We start from the raw sequence: 25355 nt of genomic DNA on the forward strand, positions 1-25355 counted from the left end.
ATGAGCACGAAGCCCAGTAGCCCCCGAGCCTTAATGTGGGCACAGGTGGCCAAATTAAGGATCGATATCCGGAGTACTTAACATCATTAATGCTCAGACCCGCATTGAACAGAACTTTGTTGACCGACCATCGGCTTCCACCTCCTCGGCCAGTAGCTGAGGAGTGTTTGTCCTACTTTATAAAGCCCTTGTAATGGCAAAGATTTACGGCAAACAAGGCAATCCGGTCATACGGTTTTATAAACAAAGGTACGCGGAGAGATATGCTATATTACTTTTTAAAGTAAGAAACATCTTCCAAAGAAAATAGTCCCGCTATTGGCTCCTTTCTTTGGGTCGTCATGCTTATCATGATTATGAAAACCTCACCTCCGATCAATGTAGGAGGAAAATATTGAGGATTTAGTTCGGGGAAAGTTCCCGAACTCTATGGTATTATTGAACCAAAATTTTCACTTCCGTCATTGCCGACCAATGTGATACTTTAAGATTGCTAGCTTTCTGCTTCACCCAATCTGAGGTACTTACTCGGATGACCCAGTAGTAACAATCACAGAGGTGCTCCCTTTACCACCTAGACGAACAATCGGGAACGTAGGGGTAAGCACAGGAGCCAGGCAACCCAGCTTGGCCAAAATCTTAAGTCAAATTGATGCATATTTATGGCTTTATAACGATGATTACGGAAGGCAGCCCTCGTATATTAAATACAAACGTCGATGATATGTTTATTTTGACTCCGTTGTGACCATTTATCAGTTGAAAGTGGCCCATCGTCGGCTTCCACCCCCTTGTAGATGCTATGCAGGGTGTTTCTGCAATAACCAAACAACTCTTAGCCTTGTCTCGTACCCGAAGGCGGTTGTGTTAGCGGAAACGAGGCAATCAGATATGCGGGCTTTATAACTTTCACTTAGTCATAGGAGCTTAAAGTTGGGAGGCTAGGTACTAGCCCACGGTTAGTGTTCGGCGACAGTCAAGGTCAAGCAGTAAACACTTCGGCCAATGTTATGAACGACCCATTATTTAACACAGGGTGACCTCTATCGATCTTATAGTCATCAGATCGCTGACCAGTTTACGCTTATTGTGCCACTCACTTTTCGGCTTTCTCCACTGAGGTGCTTAACCATTCGAGCTGGAAGCACAATCGCAATGGTTCTCCCTTTGTGCACCAGCCGAACAAAGCGGAACGTAGGAGGCAAGCACAGGAGCCGGGCAACCCAACTATCGACCGAAGCACAACTCGAAACCGATGCATATATAGAAATATCAAAGAATGTTTTTGCCGAATCTCTAAAGGTGTCCGGCGTTGCACTGCGAGACTTATGCTGGAAACACACAAATAGTTTAAAAGTGCCATAGGTTTGGAAAACCAAAAAAACTCAGTACAAACTGAACGTCCGAACTAGATCAAGTGTTCGGTGCCAAATCGAAAATTGGTCTTAAAAAATGCTTATGTCGTGCTTTAACATGACACATCCTATCTCAAGACTTCAAGCGGGTCAGCCTTTGGCTTCAACCTCCCTATACCGAAGGCGGAGTGTTTCTCATTAGGCTAGTTTAGCGAACTAAAACTCGAGCGGCTTGAGAGAGAAATCAGGCTACCTGGCTATTGACCACACACTCGCGTCGAAAAAGGAGTGATAGAAAAAGAATTTGCAGCGACTGAGAAGAAAAAATTATTGTAAAACGGCTCATGCAAATTTAAGAGCCCCCAAGTGACTTGGGTAAAAGAATTTTATGTACAATGATTGTATGTACCGAAGTACTTATATCATATCTGTGTTCACCCGAACATTAAAAGCATCTTAACCGACCGTCGGCTTCTCCCTCGTCGGTCAAGGGCCGAAAAGTGTTATGTTCTCTGCCTGTCGAGAATATCGATGGTGTTTCCGGTAACCAGGCAATCAGGCCATAAGGCTGTAACAGACAAAGCGCGTTCAGGGAACTTATGCTATATTACTAACAAAGTGTAAGAAGCATCTTCGAAGAAAATAGTACCTCCACCAATACCTTTCTTCGGTTGCTCGTCGTTACTATGAGACTTGTGCAATAGGTTTTTTTTTATTCATTAGTTCCGTTGTGTGCCGACCATGATTGAAAACAATAAGAGCGGCAGCTTTCGGCTTCACCCAGTCTGAGGTCCGAGCTCGGATGACCTGATCGTGACAATCGCAGAGGTTCTCCATTTACTCCCTAGCCGAACAATCGGGAACGTAGGGGTAAACACAAGAGCAAGGCAACCCAGCTTGCGGAACACTTAAGTCAATATGGTGCATATTGTGGCGTAATACACGAACAAGGAACAAAGCCGTACAAGTATAATCATATGCAAAAGGAAAAGCTTCATAAAGGAAGCCCCCAAGTAGACGGGGTATTTGAATTTGTGTGTCACAAATAAAGTTTTGACAAGGAAGTTTTTCACATACAACTTTTTGCCAAAAAAATATAATGCTTTGGTCGAACCGAACAAAATTTAAAATTGAAAATTCTGAGCATAAAAGTGACTTAGCTAGTTGATGTGCTCGGTGTCGATGCACGGCCCGAGCTTACGGCGGGACAAGGTCCCAGCCCCCAAGCCGGTCCCGAGGTGACGGAGCGAAGAGCTCGGCACTCCGAAGCGGCGACATAGCACGGCCAATGCAGGCCCGCAGTGTGACGCCAAAGTCCCCGTCGTGGGTTAATGAAGTGATGACGAAGCCCTCGATCCAGCCGAGGTGACGTGGTACGTCAGTACGCAGAGGTGACAGCGCTGCCCGATCCAGATCCTTTATCTGTGCACAGAAAATAGTGCAAGCCAGAGATAATAGGAATAATAATAAATTTAAAAAAATGTTGCAAATTAATAATTTATGCAAAGTGAGTAATAAAAGACATATGGCCTGTGTGCCGAACACTCAATGAGGTAGAGCTCTCTCAACGATGCTGAAGTCCCCGAGGCAACCGAACACGTCGGTATGGCAACACGACCAACAAGGTGATCACGCGAGCCGATTTACACCGATTGGCGCGACGACGTCGGCTTGCCGAAGAGACCACGTGATGTAGTCAAAGTCCATTACCGAACCACCATGTGACCGTCGTTAATGCGGCCACCATTTGATAGACCTGCGTACAGGTGATGGAACAAACCAGAGTAATAATTCCTTGGGAAAAATAAACCCAAACAAGCAAAAATTACTAGGATAAATAGCACCTGGTTTATTTGTTGTAGCAATCCGAAGAAAGGTGACTCCCAAAATTGGGACTCGATCTGCACACCCATTGCCTGATGGGCGATAAAGGGACGGCATGGCGATGCTGGCAAAGGTTGGCTTGCCGAGACAAAGCCCTCCGTCCAGCTAACGTGACGAAGCTGGTCGGCTGCCGAAGTCACCGGAGTATGTTGATGAAGAAATAGCCAATTCCCCGGTCCAGCCGAGGTGACGGAGCAGGTCGGTGAGGAGACATTGCAGCTGCCATGTCAGCCGAGGTGTTGAAGCAGGTCGGCGTGATGGACATCGGCTTGAAGAAGCAACAGTGCGGCCATGCTGACGCAGGTCATGACTTGTGACGCGGTCAATGCCGGCTTGATGAAGTGACCATGCGGCGATGCCGGTGTGCCCGCTCTGTGTAATTCGTGGGGCAGCGATGTTGGTGATGATTTATCATTCGCGATGCCGAACTCTTGATCGGCTTGTCGAGATGATGATCGAAGAAGTTGAGCTCGGCTCAACAAAGCGGCGACGTGTCTAGCGCAGGTCGGCAGCCGTGGAGCAATATTGTCGGACCGGTTTGACACCAGCGTGATGGTGAAGATTACCTCAGAGGAGGCTTAAAATTTTATGGGTACATGTTTAAAAACAATGCATAATACCCTAGAAAAAAAATTCCTTCAAAAGGGTTGTCCAATATTCCGTTCATGAAGAAACATGAACTCGGGCCGGATTTGTATTCGCGCAGAAAGCAGATCCGAAAATTGGTCCACTCATCGGAAGGTTCCCGGAGTTTGCACCGTCGGATCAAGCTGAAATTTGGAGGGGTGGAAGATATGGAAATTCTGCGGCAGATGAACGGTTGGATCTTCCAAAGGACCTCCGAGCTGGGCTCTGGAGACCACGCCCTAAACACGTCCAGATTCCCGTCCAGATTTGATAGGGCTCCGGTATATCGTAGATTGCCAGAGATTCCTCCATCGGGACTCGATGAAATTTGGCATGGTTGTTGTACACTTAATTCTGCACAATTCCACTCAAGAAATCATCAAAGCGATGCTCAAGGAGGTGGTGGCAGCGGATACAAGTTTGCTGTTCGGAAAAGAACAGCACGGTCGCCCGAGGGCAATGTTGACGTTGAGCCCCCGAGCTCCATGGATGATTATTCCATGATCATGGTAGAGATCGGAGTTGATCTTGATGAAGGCCCTCGTCCGAACATGATGATTAGAGGTAGGGCACAGTCCTTGGTTAAGCCAAGGTGACCAGTCGAGCCGGCGACAAAAGATGCCCACATCAACCGTAAAGCTCGGCTCCGATGCGTAGATCGCGCCGGAGACGATCCGAATTCCCACCGCCCCGTGGCGACCGCCAGCAGGCTCTCAACGAAACCCCAATGTCGGTTCAATATCTGGCGTATCTTGTAGTAGGGGTCCTAAGCTAGGCGTCTGGGAGCGATGGTAACATGGACACGGGGTTTTACCCAGCTTCGGGCTCTCTTGATCAGATAATACCCTACATGCTGCTTTTGATTGGATTCATATGGGTGTAGTACAGAGAACATGGATCTACCAAGAGATTGTAGTAATGAATATGAGATTGGTTATTGACTAGCCTGGCCTCGGTTTATATATGCACCGTAGGCCTAGGGTTTAGAGGAGTCCTTGTCTTGGGCACCAAGTCTTGTGGAATCCTCCTTGTATGCGGCATGGGCTGTCCGAACTGGCCCATGAGTAAATGGCCATGGGGGTCCTCGGCCCAATCCAACTGATCGGGAGACGACGTGGTGAGTACCCCCTAGTCCAGGACACCGTCACCCAGACCGCCAATGACCATGTGAGCGGGATGGTCTGGAGGCCCTGAGCAGGCTTGTGGATCTGCTTGGCATGGAACTGGCAGGCTTCACAGGACATCACCAGCTCGGTGGCATCGTTGAGCGCCGTGGGCCAGTAGAACCCGCTGCGGAATGCCTTGCCCACGAGGGTGCGTGATGAAGAGTGATGCCCACAGTTCCCACCAGGTATATCGGCCAGGAGTTTTTATCCCTGCTCCCTGGAGATGCACCGCAAAGGAACGTCGTTCAGACGCCTCCGATAGAGCTCACCATCTTGGATGCAGTATGTTGTGGCCTAGCGGGCCACATGCTCCGTGTCCTCCTCCTTCTCCGGGAGAGTGCCCCGAAGTAGGTACGCCTTGAACTCCTTGGTCCAACACCCCTCCTGAGGTTCCAGCGCAAGGAGGAGGCGAGCTCCTGAGGTCGGGCCACAAGCCGGGGCGCCTGATGGAGGAGCCTGGGGGAGATCCTCGTGAGGCGGTGCTGGTTCTGCAATGGGTGGAGCTGCCGATGACTTCAAGAGCCGCTCCTCGAAGACGCCAGGCTCCTGAGGCAGACACCAAGACGCCCTCTTGGCGATGTCATCCGCCTCCTTGTTTGTGCCTCGCGGCACGTGCTGCAATTCCAGGCCCAAGAATTGTTTCTCAATTTTGCGTACCTCCTCAAGGTATGCTTCCATGTGCTTGTCCTTCGGTGTGTACTCCTTGTTGGAGAAGTTGACAAGGAGTTGCAAGTCACCCCTGATGGTGAGGTGCCTGACCCCCAGTGCTGTGGCGGCCTTGAGTCCTGTGATCAGGCCCTCGTACTCCGCAATGTTGTTGGAGACCTTCTCGTCGTGTTGGAAGCAGAGTTGCACGGCGTAGTATAGCTTGTCTTTGGTGGGCGAAATAAGCACAGTTCCAGCCCCCGTGCCCTACTGTGAGAATGCGCCATTGAAGTACATGATCCAGTCATCTGATGCCTCGTCGCCGGGTATGAGGGAGTGGTCCTCGCACACTTTGTGGTCAGGGACGTCAGTCCATTCCGCCACGAAGTCGGCGAGGGCCGCACCCTTGATGATCTTGGTGGTGCTGAACTGCAACTAGAACATATGCAGCTCAGTGTTCTATTCGGTGACCCTTCCCGGAGCGTTGGGGCTCCGGAGCACCCTCTCCAAAGGGTAAGCTGAGACAACTTTGATGGGGTGGCCTTGCAAGTAGTGGCGCAGCTTTTGGGAGGCGACGAGGAGCGCGAGAAGTAGCTTCTGTGCCATGGGGTAGCGTGCCCGCACATCTCGCAGCATCGTGCTGACAAAGTATATCGGGTGCTCTACGAGGGAGGAGGCATTGGTGAGGTCTTGCGACTCCTGAGTCCGCGGACCCTCAGGAGCCTTATCATCCGCCATGGCACCCGTGCCCTCGGGTGTACCATCCTCAGGAGACCCACTGCCTGGGGGGTTGGCCGAGGTCTCAGGAGCGTTGTTGGCCGGTGGTGCAGTCGGAGCCTTAGGAGCGCCATCGTGAGGCTGCGGCGCCCCATCTGGTGGCGGGGTGCCCCACTGTGAGCCCTTGACCAGGCACTCCTCCCTCACCGCCACCAGTGCTGCGCTGGCTGAGTGATGTGTGGCAGCCAAGTAGAGCACTAGGGGCTCAAGGGGACGTGCCGCCACCATCACCGGTGGGCTGGTGAGGTACTTCTTGAGGTCTTGGAAGGCCGCTTCAGCCTCCGGAGTCCACTCAAATTCTCCTTTCTTTTTCATCAGCTTGAAGAAAGGGAGGGCATTTTCTCCCAACTTGGAGATGAAACGCCCCAGCGAGGTCACGCAACCCACCAGCTTCTGCATCTCCTTGAGAGTCGGCGGCGGGCTCATCCGTTCTATGGCCTTGACTTTCTCTGGGTTAGCCTCGATCCCTCCGTGCGATACCAAGAAACCCAGCAACTTGCCAGATGGGACGCCGAGCACACATTTCTCTGGGTTGAGTCGCAGATCCACCTTGGGCAGGCTGGCAAATGTTTTTCCAGGTCTTCAATAAGGGTTCTTGCCTCCCGAGACTTCACCACTATGCCGTCGACGTACGCCTCAGCGTTCCTCCCGAGCTGTTGACCCAGAGCGATGTGCATCAGCCACTGGAAGGTTGCTCCGGCATTACGCAGCCCAAACAGCATGCAGATGTAGCAATACACCCCGCATGGGGTCAGGAAAGCCGTCTTCTCAACATCTTGCACCGCCATCTTGATTTGATGATAGCCTGAGAAGGCATCCAGGAAGCACAACAAGTCGCATTCGGCGGTGGAGTCGACGATCTGATCGATACGTGGAAGCGGAAAGTGGTCTTGAGGGCAAGCCTTGTTGAGGTTGGTGAAGTCGACGCACATGTGGTCCTTTCCACCCTTCTTGGGGACGATGACTGGGTTCGCCAACCATTCTGGGTACCGCACCTCCTGAATGACACCAGCCTCTTGCAGCTTGCGGTCTCTTGGACGATGAACGACTGCTTCTCTGTGGACTGCCGCTGCACCTTCTGCTTCACTGGTCGCGCGTTAGGGCACACCCTCAGGTGATGCTCAATTATTCCCCTCGGGATCCCAACCAGATCCTTGGGCTCCCATGCGAACACCTCCTTGTCCATGCGTAAGAAGTGGACCAACACCTTTTCTTGATCTGGAGAGAGGCTGGCACCTATGGTGATGGTGGCACTCGATGCCCCATCTTCGTTGATTGGCACCTGCTTCGTCTTGGCCCGATCTTGAGAGAACAACTGCTTCTTCTTTGCTGGCGCAGCCCCCGAAGCCTCTGCGGCCCCTTCGTCAGTTGGCCGAGCGGCCGCCGCGGCCCTAAAGGCGAGCTTAAGGGCCAATAGCGTGTCCTTGGTGCCTCCTGCCATGGTGAGGATGCCGCTGCTTCCCAGCATCTTCATGAGGTTGTAGGCAGGGTGAGTCGCTGGCATGAACTTGGCTAGGACCGGGTACCCAAGGATGGCGTTGTACGGGAGGCTGATTCGGGCGATGTCGAAGTCGATAAGCTTGGTGTGGTAGTTTTCGCGGATGCCGGAGGTGACGAGGAGGCGGATCTACCCGCGGGGGGCTGGTGGAGCCGTCGACGACTCCTGAGAAGGGATTCGTGGGGCGGAGCCGGACATGGGGCACATGAAGCAAAGCCGAATGCTTCCACCGAGAGCACATTGAGGCCAGATCCACCGTCGATGAGGGTCTTGGTGACCGCCACGTTGCAAATGGTGGGGGTGCTGACCATCGGGGGTGCCGGCGCCTGCCGTGACCGCGGGGTGGTCCTCGGAGTTGAAGGTGAGGTCGGCCTTGGGCGCCGCCCAACCCGGCGGTGCCGCCCGCTACATGTGGGCGGCATCCACCTGGCGAAAGAACTGCTTGATGTGGCGATCCGAGGGCGGCGCCTGCGAGCCGCTGAGGATGGCTGCGACGGCGTGAGGTGCCGGCGCCGCGATGTGCGTGACGAATAGGCCGCGCAGCTCCTCCCAGGAGGCCACCAAAGATTCCGGCAGGCCCAGGAGCCAGGCGCGCGGCGCCCGTGAGGGCCATGGGGAGCCAATTCACCATGACCTTGTCAGCACCGTCGGCCACCAGTACCGCCTCCTCATACGCTTGGAGAAACCCCACCAGGTCTGATGCTCCATCGTAGCGAGGCGGCATCTTCGGCCTGAACTTGGGTGGCCACTCCACTTGCCGCAAGGCGGGGGTGAGGGCCCGGAAACCCACGGCGCCTCTGTGCGCGCCCGTCAATCCAGTCGGAGAAGCAGGCTAGTGTTGGTCATGAAGAGAATGGGCCAGTAAGAGGCCAAAACTCAGGTTCGACTGCAAATGGCCCAACTTATTTATGGGCCGTCAATGGGCTGAAAGTCACACTGGGCAGGAAATGGGCCCAACACTTAAATGGGTTGCTAAAAGGCCGAAAGACGTACATCGTGAAAATTGGCCCATCCCTTGAATGGGTCGTTAACAGGCCGAAACCACATGGGGCTGATATTGAGCCCAAATATATAGCAGGTTCTTAATGGGCTCGAGCTAACGATGGGCTGCAATGGTGTCAAATAGTTAACGGGCCGTTGACGGGCCGAATTGGCACATCACGTATGGTCCATGGGCTTAAATGGACTAGACACAAGTAGGCCCTATATGGGCCGGCCTACTAATTTTGACTAGGTCGGCCTCTTTCACTTAAATTGGCCAATGTTGAGCCTTGCCACGTGCCAACGTATCATTGGCTCCTCCTGTACAATGAGTGGATGACATTTGTCCCAACGCTGAGCCGACATGTGGATCCTCTGATGAATGAGAATTTAACATGTGGAATATCCCCATTGGTCGGGGCTGTTAACGGGTTATCGGATCCAAACCGGAACCCGATAGCTTAACGGCAACCCGTTACGGTAGATGCCACGTGTCGGTTACCCTTGCCGAAAACACTTCCATGATGCGCCATTTATCGTCATGGAAGTGGACACTTTCATGATGATAATTTTGGTATTTGTCGGATTTCAGGTTCCGCAAACCCTTGAGAGGTTCGAACTCTGGAGTGCGTGCCAAGAACTCGACCTCCCCATCCTACCTACTCGCTAATCTCACAGCCTAGCTCGATGAATTGTAAGGAAAGGGGACACATCAGTTTACCCAGGTTCGGGCCACCTTGCGGTGTAAAACCCTACTCCTGCTTTGTGGTCGATTAGCCTCGAGGGGCTGAGGACAAACTAGTATAGTGGCGAACAGCCTCAGGAGGAGAGGTGTTCTTGTGCTCGAGTGAGCTGGTGGGAGTGAGGGTGATCCGAATGGTCCATCCCCCTATGGTAGTGGCTAAGTCCTATTTATAGTGGCCTTGGTCCTCTTCCCAAATGAAAGGAAGGAAGGGATCCCACAACGGCCAAATTCAAACGGAGACAACTAGTACATGCTATCCTGACAAAAGTAGTCTTCGCCTGCAAAAGCCTCTGGTCGTGATGTCGTGGTGGGCTCGGTGATGACCTCCGTCCTGCCGTCCTCGCGGTCTTGGTCTTGTTGCACGGGAATGGAAACTTTTGGCTGATTCCTCGGGACTCCGTGCCTGCGCTTGCCTCCTTAGCACCAAAGAGGAAACTGGTACACTGCGCCCGCTGGCGCCCGCCTGGCCTTGGTCGTCATGGCTCAAGTCATCCAGACCTCACGAGGTGAGGCTTGCATAGAAATCTCCGCTCCTCGGGAACCTGCCTGAGGAGGCCGCTCCTGCTGAAGGTCTTGGTGTTGTCCGCCTCGCGAGGCTTGGCCCCTCGCGAGGGTCTTGAGTTGTTGATGTTGAAACTGGGCCGTACCAGGCCGTCGATGGAGCCATGCCGTGGGCCGCGGGCAGGCAAGTTGGGTTCCCCCGTTCCCAGAACGCCGGCAGTATTGTCATGGAACACTTCTATGACAGGACATGTATGACTATCTTGATTCTATAAAATCGTCATGGATGTACATGCATGAAGAAAAACATGACCTAGTGTGACAAACACATATCATCACGGAAGTGGTTTTTTTTGTAGTGGTGGAGGGAGGATCAATTGGAGTACTAACAAAATCATTGTTATTAGTATTCGAAAAATCACACAACTTAGTGTTTTCTTGAGACATAGCGGCAAAGCAAGCAAACGAGCAAACAAAAATTATTTTGTGTTTTCATAAAAAAAATAGAAGTGGGGGACATGAAAACAAGAGGCAATGGCAAATAAAAAGGCAACTAAAATAAGAGAAAGTAGATGACATTTTGTGCGAACGTACTTGATAGGTTTTGATGATGTCTCCCCGGTAATAGCACAAAAAGTTCGTCCTGCTAGTTGTGATGCGTTGGGATTTCCCCGAAGAGGAGAGGATGATGCAGTAGAGTAGTGATAAGTATTTCACTGTGTTAAGAACCAAGGTTATCAATCCATTAGGAGAATCACACAAAGCTTCATGAACAGCACTTGCACACACAAAAGCAAATACTTGCACCAAACGCAAACAAGGGGGTTGTCAATCCCCTTGGCGGTTACTAGGACTAAATCTGTAGTGGTAGATAGATAAATTCCAAAGATAAAATGAAAGAAAGTAGAAATTGCTGCAAGGTATTTTTTCTGTTTTATATATGATAAAAGTATACCCGGGGCCATAGTTTTCACTATAGGCTTCTCTCTCGAACGCATAGCATATGGTGGGTAGACAAATTACTGTTAGCAACTGATAGCAAAGCGCATAGTTATGACGATATTCAAGGCAATGATCATGTACATAGGCATCACGTCTAAGACAAGTAGACCGACTCCTGCCTGCATCTACTACTATTACTCCACCCATTGACCGCTATGCAGCATGCATCTAGGGTATTAAGTATAAAACAGAGTAACGCCATAAGGAAGATGACATGATGTAGAAAAAGTAAACCCAATAAATATGAATAAAACCCGTCATTTTACCTTTAGTGGCAACAATACAAATATGTGTCTTGTCCCTTTCTGTATCTGGGATAGAACACCACAAGATTGAACCCATCACAAAGCACCTCTCCACTGAAGATAAATCAATCTAGTTGGCCAAACCAAATGGATAGATCGGAGAGAAATACAAAGCTATAACAATCATGCATAATAAATTTCAGAAAAGACTCCATTAATATTCATATATATTCATATCATAAACCCACAATTCATCTAATAGAACTCCAAGAACATTGTATTGAAGATCGAAGAGAGTGAAGAAGCCATCTAGATACTAGCTACGTACCCGTAGGTATATGATGAACTACTCATGCATCATCCGAAGGCAGCAAGGATGATGTAGAAACCCTCCGTGATCAATTCAACCTCCAGCGGAGTACTGGAAAAGGCCTCTAGATGGGATCACAGAAGAACAGCAGCTTGCGGCGGCTGAAAAAGTGTTTCGGGCAGCTCTCTGGTATATTGGGAATGTTTGGGAATTTATAGAGGCGAAATTAGGTCATGAGTATAGTCAAAAAATTTAGGTCAAGAGGTGCCACAAGGGGCCCGCAAGCTCAGGGGGCGCACCTGGTGAGCTTGTCGCTCCCTCGTGACTCTTCTGGTCTTCTCTCGAGCCTTCATGGGTCCCTTCTGATACATAAAAAATCACCATAAAGTTTCATCGTGTTTGGTCTCCGTTTGATACTGATTTTCTGAAAAGCCAAAAACAAGCATAGCAACTAGCACTGGGCACTAGGTTAATAGGTTAGTCCCAAAAATGATGTAAAATAGCATATAAATGCATATAAAACATCTAAGATTGATACTACATAGCATGGAACAATAAAAAATATAGATACATTGAAGACGCATCAAGCATCCCCAGGCTTAATTCCTGCTCCTCCTCGAGTAGGTAAATGATAAAAATAGATTTTTTATATGTGGAATGCTACCTAACATGTCTATCATGTAATCTTTCTCTTAGGTTATGAAAGTAGATCCAGGGGCCATAGTTTTTACGAGAGGTTTCTCTCTCGAACGCCTATCATACGGTGGGTAGACAAATTGCTATTGGGCAATTGATAGAAAAGCGCATATTTATGACGATATTCAAGGCAATGATCATCTATATAGGCGTCACGTCCGAGACAAGTAGACCGACTCCTGCCTGCATCTACTACTATTACTCCACCCATCGTCCGCTACCCAGCATGCATGTTGGGTATTAAGTTTAAAACTGAGTAACGCCTTAAGCAAGATGACATGATGTAGACAAACTAAACCTAATCAGTATGAACAAACCCCGTTGTTTTATCTTTAATGGCAACAATACGAATACGTGTCTTGTCCCTTAATGGCCCACAAGCTCAGCCCCCCCCCTCCCGGGGCGCACCTGGTAAGCCTGTCGCTCCCTCGAGACTCTTATGGTCTTCTCCCGAACCTTCATGGGTCCCATCTGGTCCATAAGATTCACCGTAAAGTTTTATCGCATTTGGACTCCGTTTGGTATTGATTTTTGAAAAGCAAAAAACAGCAACTGGTACTGGGCACTATGTTAATAGGTTGGTCCCAAAAATGATATAAAATAGCGTATAAATGCATATAAAACATTAAAGATTGATACTATAATAGCATGGAACAATCGAAAACTATAGATAAGTTGGAGACAGATCACCTACCAGGGGTATTGTCGTCTTCTGCAGTAAGCGCTCCTACAGCCTTTCCTCGAAAGACGTATCAACTACCTGCATGGCCCCAAGTGCCCTGACTTCACTTCCCAAGGGTTGACGTTCTAGACACCAAAGAGCTGACTCGACCCATCAAGGGAGCCGGACGGCGAGTGCCCGAGGTGTAGATATGCGGCAGGCTGCCGAAGAAGCAGCATACGCGCCTTCTCCCTCAAATAGCTAAACCTTTCGATTGCAATTTGAACAATTATTGTGCTATGTGGTTTTGATGACCGAGTTTTAATCATGTAGGTGACTTGTCGCCACCCAAGGATGCCAGAGACAGGAGTGCCTTTGCGTCGAGAACCGACGCCGTACGAGTGCCTACTCCCGGTGTATTTCCAAAGTGCCTCAACTCGAGACTTCGGGAGCTTATTCCGGCACCAACTCTGTAATTGACAGTGCCATAAATCATCGGCGGAGGAAGACTTCTTTAAAGAACCTATCTTCACTAGCCAATAATTTAATGCCCTCAATTCGGTGGACGCCTACCTTGGTGCCGATCGAGCGGGTCTCAGAGACGCGGTGGACGTACTGTCAAAAAGTCTGCAGGTGAAATTGTTTTCCTAATTAATTTAACAGTAAATCCCTTAGTGATCCTAGTAGTCCTCTGGATGTGTGAGTGTGTGATCCTTTAGGTGAGCGCATGCCGTCCGATCTCAACTAAATATACATGTTCAAAGTTTTCGAGGACTTATGGGTACAAAAACCATTGCGTCGGCCAATAACCCTTGAGACGCTGGTCAGGTGCTCCATCCGGCTTGTGGATACTTATGCCAGAGATAAGCATGAAGCGAAGTAGCCTCGATGACCCACAAGTATAATAGATAAATCTTAGTCCTTTTAATGAGTAAGAGTGTCACACCCAACAAGGAGCAGAAGGAAATGACAAGCGGTTTTCAGCAAGGTATTTTCTACAAGCACTAAAATTACCATTAACGAGTAGTTTGATAGCAAGATAGTTTGTAACAAGTAACAATAGTAACTAATGTGCATCAAGGTAGCCCAATCCTTTTTGTAGCAAAGCACAAGCCGGAATGGTCTCTTATAATAAGTAAAGCATTCTTGAGGACACACGGGAATTTCATCTAGTCACTTTCATCATGTTTGCTTGATTCGTGTCCGCTACTTTGATAATTTGATATGTGGGTGGACCGATGCTTGGGTATTGTTCTTACTTGAACAAGCCTCCCACTTATGATTAACCACTCTCGCAAGCATCTGCAACTACGAGAGAAGAATTAAGATAAATCTAACCATAGCATTAAACATATGGATCCAGATCAACCCCTTACGGAATAGCGCATAAACTAGGGTTTAAGCTTCTATCACTCTAGCAACCCATCATCTAATTAATAACTACTTCACAATGCATTCCCTTAGGCCCAAATATGGTGAAGTGTCATGTGGTCGACGTTCACATAACACCACTAAGGGAAACAACAACATACATATCATAAAAATATCAAACGAATACCAAATTCACATGATTACTTATGACAAGACTTCTCCCATGTCCTCAAGAAAAAAAGTAACTACTCACACATCATATTCATGTCCAAGATCAGAGGGTTATTGAAGAGTGAATACAAGAGATGAACTAGGGTTTGAGATGAGATGGTGCTGGTGCAGATGTTCATGAAGATTGGTCGTCCCACGGTGAGAGGGTTGTTGGTGATCACGGTGGCTTCGATATCCCCCTCCCGAAGGTAAGTATCCCCAGTGGAATTGCTCCGGCAGAGAGCAAAAGTGCTCCTGCCCAAGTTCCGCCATGAAACGGCAGTGCTCCGTCCCGAAAGTCTTATATTTATTTTTTTCTAGGGAAAATGGGCTTATATACTAGAAGATGGGCATGGGAGGCTGACCAGGGCCCCCACAAGTCACCAGGGCGCGCCCAGGGGGTAGGCGCGCCCTAGTGCCTCGTGAGCACCTGTGGGTGGCCCCCTCTAATATTTCTTTTCTCCAATATTTTTTATTTATTCCAAATATATGTCCATGAAATTTCAGCTCATTTGGAGATGTGTAGAATAGGTATCTCTGACATAGCTTTTTCAGGTCCAGAATTCCAGCTGTCGGCAATCTCCCTCTTCATGTAGATCTTGCAAATTAAGAGATAAAAGGCATTATAATTGCTCCACAACGTGTTATATTGATTAAAAACATTATAAATAACAGTAGGAAAACATGATGTATAATGGACGTATCAACTCCCCCAAGCTTAGACCTCGCTTGTCCTCAAGCTAAAAACGTTATTGATAATCATGTCCACATGTTTAGAGAGAGAGAGGTGTGGATAGAAACCAAAATACGGACATAGTAGCATCATGATCATTATTGTAGCAGCAATAAACATTATCATAAAGCTTCTCATGAGCAAGTAACAATTCATCACAACAACGAAGTATAAGGCATAAACTTTCTGGAAACCTAACAAACTATGTTCCAGTAAACAAGGCAATTACATATCATCATATTTTCAGGAAGAGTCTCATGTAGGAGCTTTTGTTCAGCAAGTCCATATACTCAACTATCATTTAGTCTTATATGATTGCTAACACTCATGACATACATATGGAGCAAAAGTTTCAGCCAGACACATAGAAAGAAAGGGGCTTATAATTTCTCCTCCCAACTCATTTACCTCAAGGGTAATGTCAACAATAATAACTCATGATCGCTCATATCCAACTGGAGATATATGCCTAGATCTATTCCCACCACATGATGCTTGCGAAAGAGAAAAATAAAAAGGGAATAGAGGAGAACACTATTGACTCTTGCACGAAAAAGTAATTACATAAAAGTAAAAGATAGGCCCTTCGCAGAGGGAAGCAGAGGTTGTCATGCGCTTTTTATTTTTGGATGTGCAAGCTCTTAATGCAAAGGAACGTCACATTGTATCGCCCCTTGTGATAGCAACATTTACTATGTAGTCAGTCGCTTTTATTTCTTTACCATCACAAGATCGCACAAAGCTTAATTTCCATTACAACAAAAGATCATACATATTTAGGAGCAATTTTATTACTTTATGCACCGATAACAACTTACTAGAAATATCTTATTCAATCCATAGGTTGGTATAGTGGACTCTCATGACATGAAACTGGGTTTAAGGGTTTTCGGATACACAAGTAGTATCTTTACTTCGTGCGGATTTTTGGATAGCAAAGATATTGGGCAATCACCACATGTTGGAGGATCTATAACAATATAACCTCTATGTGAATATAAGAAAACATAACTCATTACATTGTCTTCCTTGTCCAGCGCCAACAATTTGACATAAAATATTTAATGCGGGCTCACAATCATAAAAGATGTCCAAGATAGTATATTTATATATGAATCTTCTCTTCCCTTATTAGTTCTATCATGAATTGCATCATTGACCAATGCTATGTTTGTTAATTTTCAATAAATTTTACCACTTACACTTTTCCTTATGTAATGTCATTACTTTCCATAAGATTAGCATATGATCTTTTCATTATTTCCATTGCTAGGGTTGAAACGTAAAAGTAAAGAAGCAAAAGCTCAACTACTCTTTATTATATAACTCTGAGCCCGATACATAGATAGATAGATCCCAAAACTAGCACTAGAAAATAGATCATACTAAACTTTTATTCGGCTAAATATAGAAATAACTAAGGGTCAAATGAAAATAGGTAAAGATAACAAAAGTGATGGTGATATGATACCGGGGCACCTCCCCCAAGCTTGGCAGAAGCCAAGGGGAGTGCCCATACCCGTGTACTCAAGTTTTCTTTCTTCGGTGATGATGGTGGTGATAAAGTAGTGGGCTTGTTGTACGTCTCCAACGTATCTATAATTTTTTATTGTTCCATGATGTTATATTATCATTCTTGGATGTTTTACAATCATTTTATAGCAACTTTATATCTTTTCTTAGGACTAACTTATTGCCATAGTGCCCAGTGCCAGTTGTTGTCTTTTGCTTGTTTTTTCACTTCGCAGAAAATCAATACCAAACGGGGTCCATACGCAGCAAAACTTTTTGGAGAATTTTTCTGGACCAGAAGACGCAAGATGGTCCAAAGAAGTACCAGAGCGGGCTCCAAGGGGAGCACAACCCACCAGGACGTGCCTAGGGCCCCAGGCGCGCCCAAGTGGGTTGTGCCCACCTCGGTGGCCTCCCGCACCGCCTCTTCGCCCTATAAATAACCAAATATTCCAAAAACCCTAGGGGAGTCAATGAAACACAATTCCAGCTGCCTCTCCGATGATGCGTGAGTAGTTCATCATAGACCTACGGGTCCATAGGCAGTAGCTAGATGGCGTCCTCTCTCTATTTTGATTCTCAATGCAATGGTCTCTTGGAGATCTATTTGATGTAACTCTTTTTGCGGTGTGTTTGTTGGGATCCAATGAACTTTGAGTTTATGATCAGATCTATATATCCATGCAAGTTATTTGAGTTTTTGATCTCTTATATACATGATTATTTATAATCTCATATTTCTTCTTTGAATCTTTGGTTTGGTAAGGCCAACTAGATTTTCTTGCCATGGGAAGAGGTACTTTGTCATGGGTTCAATCGTGCGGTGTTCTTTCCCAGTGACAGAAGGGGTAGCAAGACGCGTATGTATCGTTGCTATTAAGGATAACAAGATGGGGGCTAGTCCTACATGAATATATCTCATCTACATCATGTCATCATTCTTATTGCATTACCCGTTTCTCCATGAACTTAATACACTAGATGCATGCTAGACAACGGTCGATGTGTGGAGTAATAGTAGTAGATGCAGGCAAGAGTCGGTCTACTAATCTTGGACGTGATGCCTATATATTGATCATTGCCTAGATATGTTCATAATTATTTGAGGTTTTATCAATTTCCCAACAGTAAATTTTTTACCCACCGTGTGTTATTTCTTGAGAGAAGCCACTAGTGAAATCTACGGCCCCTGGGTAAATATTTGCCACTTTTATTTTCAGATCAATTATTCCAAAACCCCAAAATACCTTGCTGCATTTTTTTATTATTTATTTTATTTCGTATTTTATCGAGATCTATTTATCCAATCTATCACAATTTTATCGCGTCAACTTGACAATCTCTCGTGCCATTACCCAAAAAAGGGATTGACAACCCCTTATAAGCGTCGGGTTGCAAGTATTTGTTCTTTGTGTGTAGGTATTGTTTACATAGTGTTGCTTGGTTCGCCTATTGGATTGATACCTTGGTTTCATAACTGAGGGAAATACCTACTGTAGCTATGCCGCATCATCCCTTCCTCTTTGGGGAAATACCGACGTAGTTCAAGTGACATCAAAAGTAATTTCTGCCGCTGTTGCCAGGGAGAAATCATCAACATCTATCAGGTTCCTAATCACAAATCTCATCTCCTTGCAGTTTACATATTTTCCATTTGCCTCTCGTTTTCATCCCCCCCACTTCACAAAAATTTGTCGTTTTCTTTGCCTTTTTTTGTTCGTCATTTTCTCGTCAGGTCTATCTCTTTTGTGTGTGATCTTGTTTGCCTACCTTGTCTCTATAGCTAGTTCTTCCTCTGTTACGTGTACCCCCGAGAACGAGGTTCTTAATTTTAAACAAAGGGGGGAGAATTTAAAATATGCTTGGTATAGGATTTGCAGTGCGCATAATAGATCTGTTCGTAAGCAATCTACAGTTGTTCTTCTTTGCTGTTTTTATGTGGGCATAACCACTTGGTATAAATTCGTCCTTGATATGATTACCGGTGGAAATTTCTTGATGTGTCCATCTTTGGATGCTTTTAATTGCATGTGAGATTTAGTGGGTGCACCACCTATCGTTATTCATGCAACAATCTTAACTCTCGAGCATGTTATGCAAAGATTAGATGCTATTGAAAAGAGGATGGTCACCTTAGAAAAAATTGAAAACTTGGATAAAAATATGCAGAATCTTGCTAATAAATTTGGATCAAAAGTGGGCGAAGTCTTTAAATTGCTAAGGGAGAAGGAAACTGTGTTAACGACAGAATAGAAGAAAGTCCCTCTCGGATCGATAAGTTGGAGGAAATTTTTATTAACCTAAGCTCGGATTTTGCTTCTGTTAAAACTATTGAAAAAACTCTCGTACAAATTGGCAAGATTACTCAGGTTACTAAGAACAAGGGTGCAACTTCTAGTAATAGCAAAGAAGATCTTAAGATGATTAGTATTCACCTTGATTTTGTTGAAGTTGTAAACCCTACTTACAAGAACGAATTCTTCAATCCTCTTCCTAGGAGCATTATTATCAAAATTATGCATGTTGAAACTTTGAAAATTTATGGTTGTGTGATTGAGGAATTGGAAACCAAAGATAACATGTTGAATATATGGATTATGCCTAGCTAGGGGCATAAAATGATAGTGCTTGTTTGGAGGCAACCCAATGAATAAATTTTATTTTTGCCTTTTTCTTTATATTCTTAAGTGTTTGCACAATTGTGCCTCTTTTATGATTTTTTTTGTATGTTTTAATTAGTGTTTGTGCCAAGTAAAGCCTTTGGGATCATGTTGGGTGATAGTTGATTTGATCTTGTTGAAAAATAGAGACTTTTGTGTCCAGTAACATAATTGTTTAGATTTACAGAAGCAACGAAAAATTCTGAATTTTTTACACACGAATGATATACAATTGGCCTACGTTGTCCTATTTTTTTTAGAATTTTTGGAGTTACACAAGTATGCGAAGTTTTCAGATTGCTGCACACTGTTCTGTTTTTGACAGTTTCTATTTACTTTGCATTGTGTGCTTATTTTGATGAATCTGTGGTTTGTATCGGGGGGTATAAGCCATGGTAAAGTTGGAATACAGTATATATAATGCAAAAATAAAATATGAATGGGTTTGCAACAATACTTAGAGTAGGAATTTGCTTTCTTATACTAACGGATCTCACGAAGGTTTTGTTGAGTTTAGTGTGATTGAAGTTTTCATGTTTTGGTGAGATCACGATGGATGAAGGAATAAGGAGTAAGAAGAGCCTAACCTTGGGGATGCCCCATGGCACCCCAAGTTATTATCCAAAGAGAAACAAGCAACTAATCTTGAAGATGGCCCGGAAGGCATCCCCTCTTTCTTCTAACGACCATCGGTACTTTACTTGGAGCTATATTTTTATTCGTCACATATCTTGAATTTTTCTTGGAGCGTCTTGTATTATATGAGTCTTTGCTTGTTTTGCTTTTTAGTTTGTGCCATCTATCCTTGTTGGACACACCTATTTGAGAGAGCCAAAATTATGCTATGATTTGTTAGATTGCTCCATATGCTTCACTTAAATTTTTTTAGCTATGGAATTGCTCTAGTGCTTCACTTATATCTTTTTGAGCACGGTGTGCTTTAATATTTTTGCAGAAATGCTCTCATGCTTCACTTAGATTTATTTGAGAGTTAGTAAAAAATTTAAGAAATTATCTCATGCTTCACTTATATTATTTTGAGAGACGAAAAATTTTATGCTCATGTTCTTCACTTAAATTTGTTTCAGCTATCAAAAGCAACATATGAAACTAGCTAGTCCAAAAGTGATAGATATTCAAGAGGGATATAATAAAACCTTTCATGAAGATCATTGGACAAAATAAACTTGATTCCTTGTAATACTTTTGCGATATGACGATAATGATATGTGAGTCATGTTGGTGAGTAATTACGCTTTAGTAAGAATATTGGTGTTAAGGTTTGTGATTCCCTATGCAAGCACGAAAGTCAATAGTTATGCAATGAAATTACATCCTACTTGTGGTGCATTATTCGCTGTTAGTAATGCTTAATGCTCGCTTATGTGATTTTTCGTCTCTTGGTTGGATGCTTCTCAATCTATTTGCTAGCATCCACTTGTACTAAGTAGAAATACTACTTGTGCATCCAAAATACTTAAACCCAGTTTTGCCATATGAGTCCACCATACCTACCTACATGTGGTATTCTCGTGTCGTTCTAAGCAAATTTGTATGTGCCATCTCCAATTTCTAAAATAACTTTCCTTTTACTGTGCTCGTACCGCTCATCAAGCGGGAGGGGGTGGCCAATATTTTCCATGCTAGATGTGTTATTCTCAATATGAGTGTTTATTCACTAGTCATTACACGAGAGTACGGCGGTAATAGGGATGCCCGGTCCCAAAATGAAAAGGAAAATTACTTTATTTTGTCAAATAATAAATTCCTTGGAAAGTGTTGGTATGGACGGTACCTGTGGATACGGCTAGCCGTGGAATGTGAAAGAGTGGTGGAAAAAGGAATAAACTCTATTGTCTGTTTGGGAACTGTCGGATTCAGGGCTTCGCAGACCCAAGAAGGTTCGAACTCTGGGGCGTGTGTGAAGATCTCAACCTCTCAAGTCTCAAGCTCGTCACCCTACGGGTTAGCCTCGTCAAGTACGCGCTCGAGCGGGGAAGAAGATGAACACACCAGTTTACCCAGGTTCAGGCCACCTTGCGGTGTAAAACCCTACTCCATCTTTGTGGTGGATTGGCCTCACGAGGAGGCTGAGGATGAACAAGTACAGTGGATGAACAACCTTGTGAGGGCTCTGGTGGTGAGGGTGGAAAGGATCTAGTATCCCCCTACTACGGTGGTGGCTAATCTATATTTATAGTGGCCTCGGTCCTCTTGCCTCAAAACTTAGGTGGGAAGGGATCCCACAACGGCCAATTTGAAAGGGGACAAGTAGTACATCTTATCCTGACAAAATATCGTCTTCACCTGCAAAGCTCGTGGTCTTGTTCTCTTTGCACCGGAATGGAAACCTTTGGGGGACTCCTCGGGAACCTGCGTTCGTCCTTGCGCCCTTAGCACCGAAAGGGAAACTGTCTCCTCTGCGCCCGCTGGTGCCTGCCTGGCGATAGTCATCATGGCTCATGTCATCGCAGCCTCATGAGTCTGGGTACCTGCATAGAAATCTCCGCTCCTCGGGAGGCAACCTGGGGAGGCCGCCCCTCTAGAGGTCTTGTCTTGGGGGCCTTGCTGCTGGGCCGTACCAGGCCATCGAGCGAGCCATGCCATGGGCCATAGGCAGGAAGATCTGGGTAACTCCTTTCCCAGAATGCCGACAGTAGCCTCCAGGCCCAAGGCACGCTCGGGCAGGCTTCGAGGCAAAGCCAAAGAGGAATGGCAGAAGCGCAATGGGCCCCAATCGCCCGCGGGCCAGGTTCGACGTGTGGTGCTTGACGGGATGCGAACGCCTCCACTTCCTCACGTCACCTCGGCAACCGCCCAAGCTGACAAAAGGCTGGCGCATGCCTGCATGTCCATCATTGCTCGAATGCGAAGGGACGCCGGTTGGCCTCCCACCGCCTATAAGAGGGCGAGGGAGACGGAGCCCCTAGGCGATCTTCATCTTATTGCTCCTCATTCCTCATTCTTGCAGCAGCACCTATGGCACCGGTGAGGAGGTTCTCCACTGCCGAGAAGGGGAAAGCCCGCCAGGAGGGGCCAAGCTTGCCACCTCCCAAGAGGGGACACGACTATCCCCGTAAGTCCATCATGACGCCAGCGGTGGTCTCCCAGGGATGCGGGCACACACCCACGGGCGTCCGCATTGCCTCTAGTGGTCGCAGAAGCCGCGGAGGATGAGGCCGAGGAGGAAGGCGGGCGGTGGCCGTTCGACCACCTCACCCGCAGGCCCATGCTGACGGCTCGGCTAGCGAGTTCGTGGTATGGGTGGCGATGCGGCCGTGCACCTGGATCCAACTCCCGCAGTCCTTGGCGGAGGAACTTCCAGCGAGGGGGCCCGTCGAGTTGTGGCTACAGCACGACAGTTGCTACAGCTGGTCCTCGCAGGCGGAGGTCGAGGCTGCCCTCTCCAGCAATGTCTTCATGACCCGGGGATGGGGGGCGATCGCCCATGCCTGCGATTCCAAGGGGAGGCACGCCCTCCACTTCATGTACGACGGGGCAACGACGCTCTTCTTCAAGGTCTTCAGGGAAGATGGCGGGCGCCTTAAGTGCTACCCTGGGGGCAGCGGCAGCGGCGGCGAGGCCCTCAACAATGAACTTACCCTTGGCCATGCCCGCAATGCCCCCAGCAGTAGCGCCACCTCCTCTGGGGGAAGCTCAAGGGACGACGACTACGGACAAGCCGCCGTGCCCGTGTCAAGGAGGAGGAGGAGGACACTGACTAGGTGTCGCAACGTCAGAGCTGGCGCCTCTTGAGTAGCGGCCCAAGGCATGCCTTTTCTTTTGTTCTATTCCCTGCATCAAAGTCATGAGGGGCCCCACGGAGGGTGTGTAAAAGTCGTGGCGCTTGTGCCTTCATATTAATGTTTCCAATTCATGTTGCGTTCCCGTTTCTCTATTGGGCACGGGTCCCCTTTTGTTCTTACGATGGCTCAGTGCTCTACATCGACAGGACCCGGTCCACAGGCAAGCTTTAGCCATCGCTGGTATGCCAAGTCGCGATACCGTGGTCAAGGCCAGGAGGTGACCGACCCAAGGTCCAGTAAGAGCCCTTGAGACGAGATGCTCAAGAGGTCCCCTTTTGCGCATGAGCGGCTCTCATAAGACTAACAGGGGGATTCCTTGCCCGAGCGATGACGCGAGAAAATAAACCGTTTAATGGTAAGGCTCATGCTGACGTGTGTGAGATAACTTAGCTTGGCGAGCCCACGGTCCATGGTGGTTCTTGCGTCGTGAGGGCGAGCTTTTCTGGGGCTTCCGATCTTGCGCTTGTTCCCCCTCTTCCTGCACTCCTCCGCGAGGCTCGCACCCCTCTTTCTTTGCCCAGCATGATGCTCTACGTCCACGGGACCCGGCCCTCCAGAAGAACTCAGCTGCCGCTTGCCGTAGTCAAGGCCACGGGTGAGGGCTCGAAATCGAGTAAGAGCCCCTGAGGCATGAAGCTCAAGGGCCCCCCTTTTAACATGCAAGCGGTTTGCGCGAAAGAGAATGGTTCGCCTCGCGGAAGCTCTCTGCAGAGGTTTCCCCCAACGACGCGCAGTGTATGAAGCAGTTTTACTTAGCCTTTTGCAAGCTGGGATGTTGCTTGACCACGGTAGATCTGCGCCGGCAAGGCCGCTCGAGGTCTTATTTCCTGACGCCCCTGCATACTAGTTAGTTATGAAATGCAAGGGGCGGCGTGCCCTTGCTGATCTGCCCATGATCGTCCTGCGAGAAGACGAAGGCACTAAGGACCTGGTGAGGTGACCTGCGCGGGGCCGGACCATGAACCAGAGTTCAATCTCTTAGATTTATCGGCGCTGCAGGGACGGACCCAAGCAGAGGCGCCGTGTGAGTAGCCCCTCTCGTGGGACATTCAAGGGGAGAGCTGGCGACACCCGAAACCCACGGAGGCGGCTCCAAACGCAATACATCATCAGGCGCAAGGTTAACAACCATAGTGGCTCATGAAAGCATAACTGGTCCGAAGTACATGAATCGAAACGACATAACTGTGGGGGCGGGCCTTGACAGCCTGAGGATAATGCAGCCCGAGGGGTGCCCTCAATCTGAGCAAACCAAAAAGTCACCTGGCACCAGCTTCGTAGAAGCATCAAGATAGCTGAAGAAACGTGTTGCGGAAGCTGCTCCTCATGAGTTGCGTGACTCGGGAGGCCTAGGGAGATCGCGAGGCCTAGGAGGCTCGCAAGGGTCTGGGTCCTCCTCAGACATGACCGCCTAGCGCCTGGCCTCGTGAGATGCCATAGTACGCTGCGTGAAGCGCTGGTACGAGGTGACCATGTTTAGCAGGCCAAACGGCATGTGGACGTAGTTGCAGGGGTAGCCCCTGCTCCGGCTGACACGGGACGGCCAGAAGAGGTCCTGTAAAGCGGCCCTGTTGAGGCCCGGTATGTTGACACAGACGCGCAGCTCGCTGCCCACGTGGGGAGCCGCAGCTGCAGCGGGAGGCCGTGCAGGGCGAAGCTCACCACGCATGGCTCATGCCTTCTAAAGCTCCTCGATCGCCTTGGTGATGAATTCTTGTGCGCCTGACGCCTCGTGCCTCGCTCCTTGCTTATGGGTACGCACATCAAAGCACGCCTCCAAGTGGTGCCCGAGCACCTCCCTCATCGCACTAGTCAGGTCAAAGGCTCTCCACATGGAAGCCCCCAAGCCCGCCCTGACGGAAGTGTCGGGCACGGCTTCCTATGCGGGAGGAAAGGGCGCCCCAGCAGCGGGTGCAGAGCCTGAGGCATCGTCGGCAGGCACTCCAGCTTCCTGATGACTCTTGTGGAGA

This window comes from Triticum aestivum, chromosome 4D, assembly GCF_018294505.1.
Source record: "Triticum aestivum cultivar Chinese Spring chromosome 4D, IWGSC CS RefSeq v2.1, whole genome shotgun sequence".
In the NCBI taxonomy this organism is placed as follows: Eukaryota; Viridiplantae; Streptophyta; class Magnoliopsida; order Poales; family Poaceae; genus Triticum; species Triticum aestivum.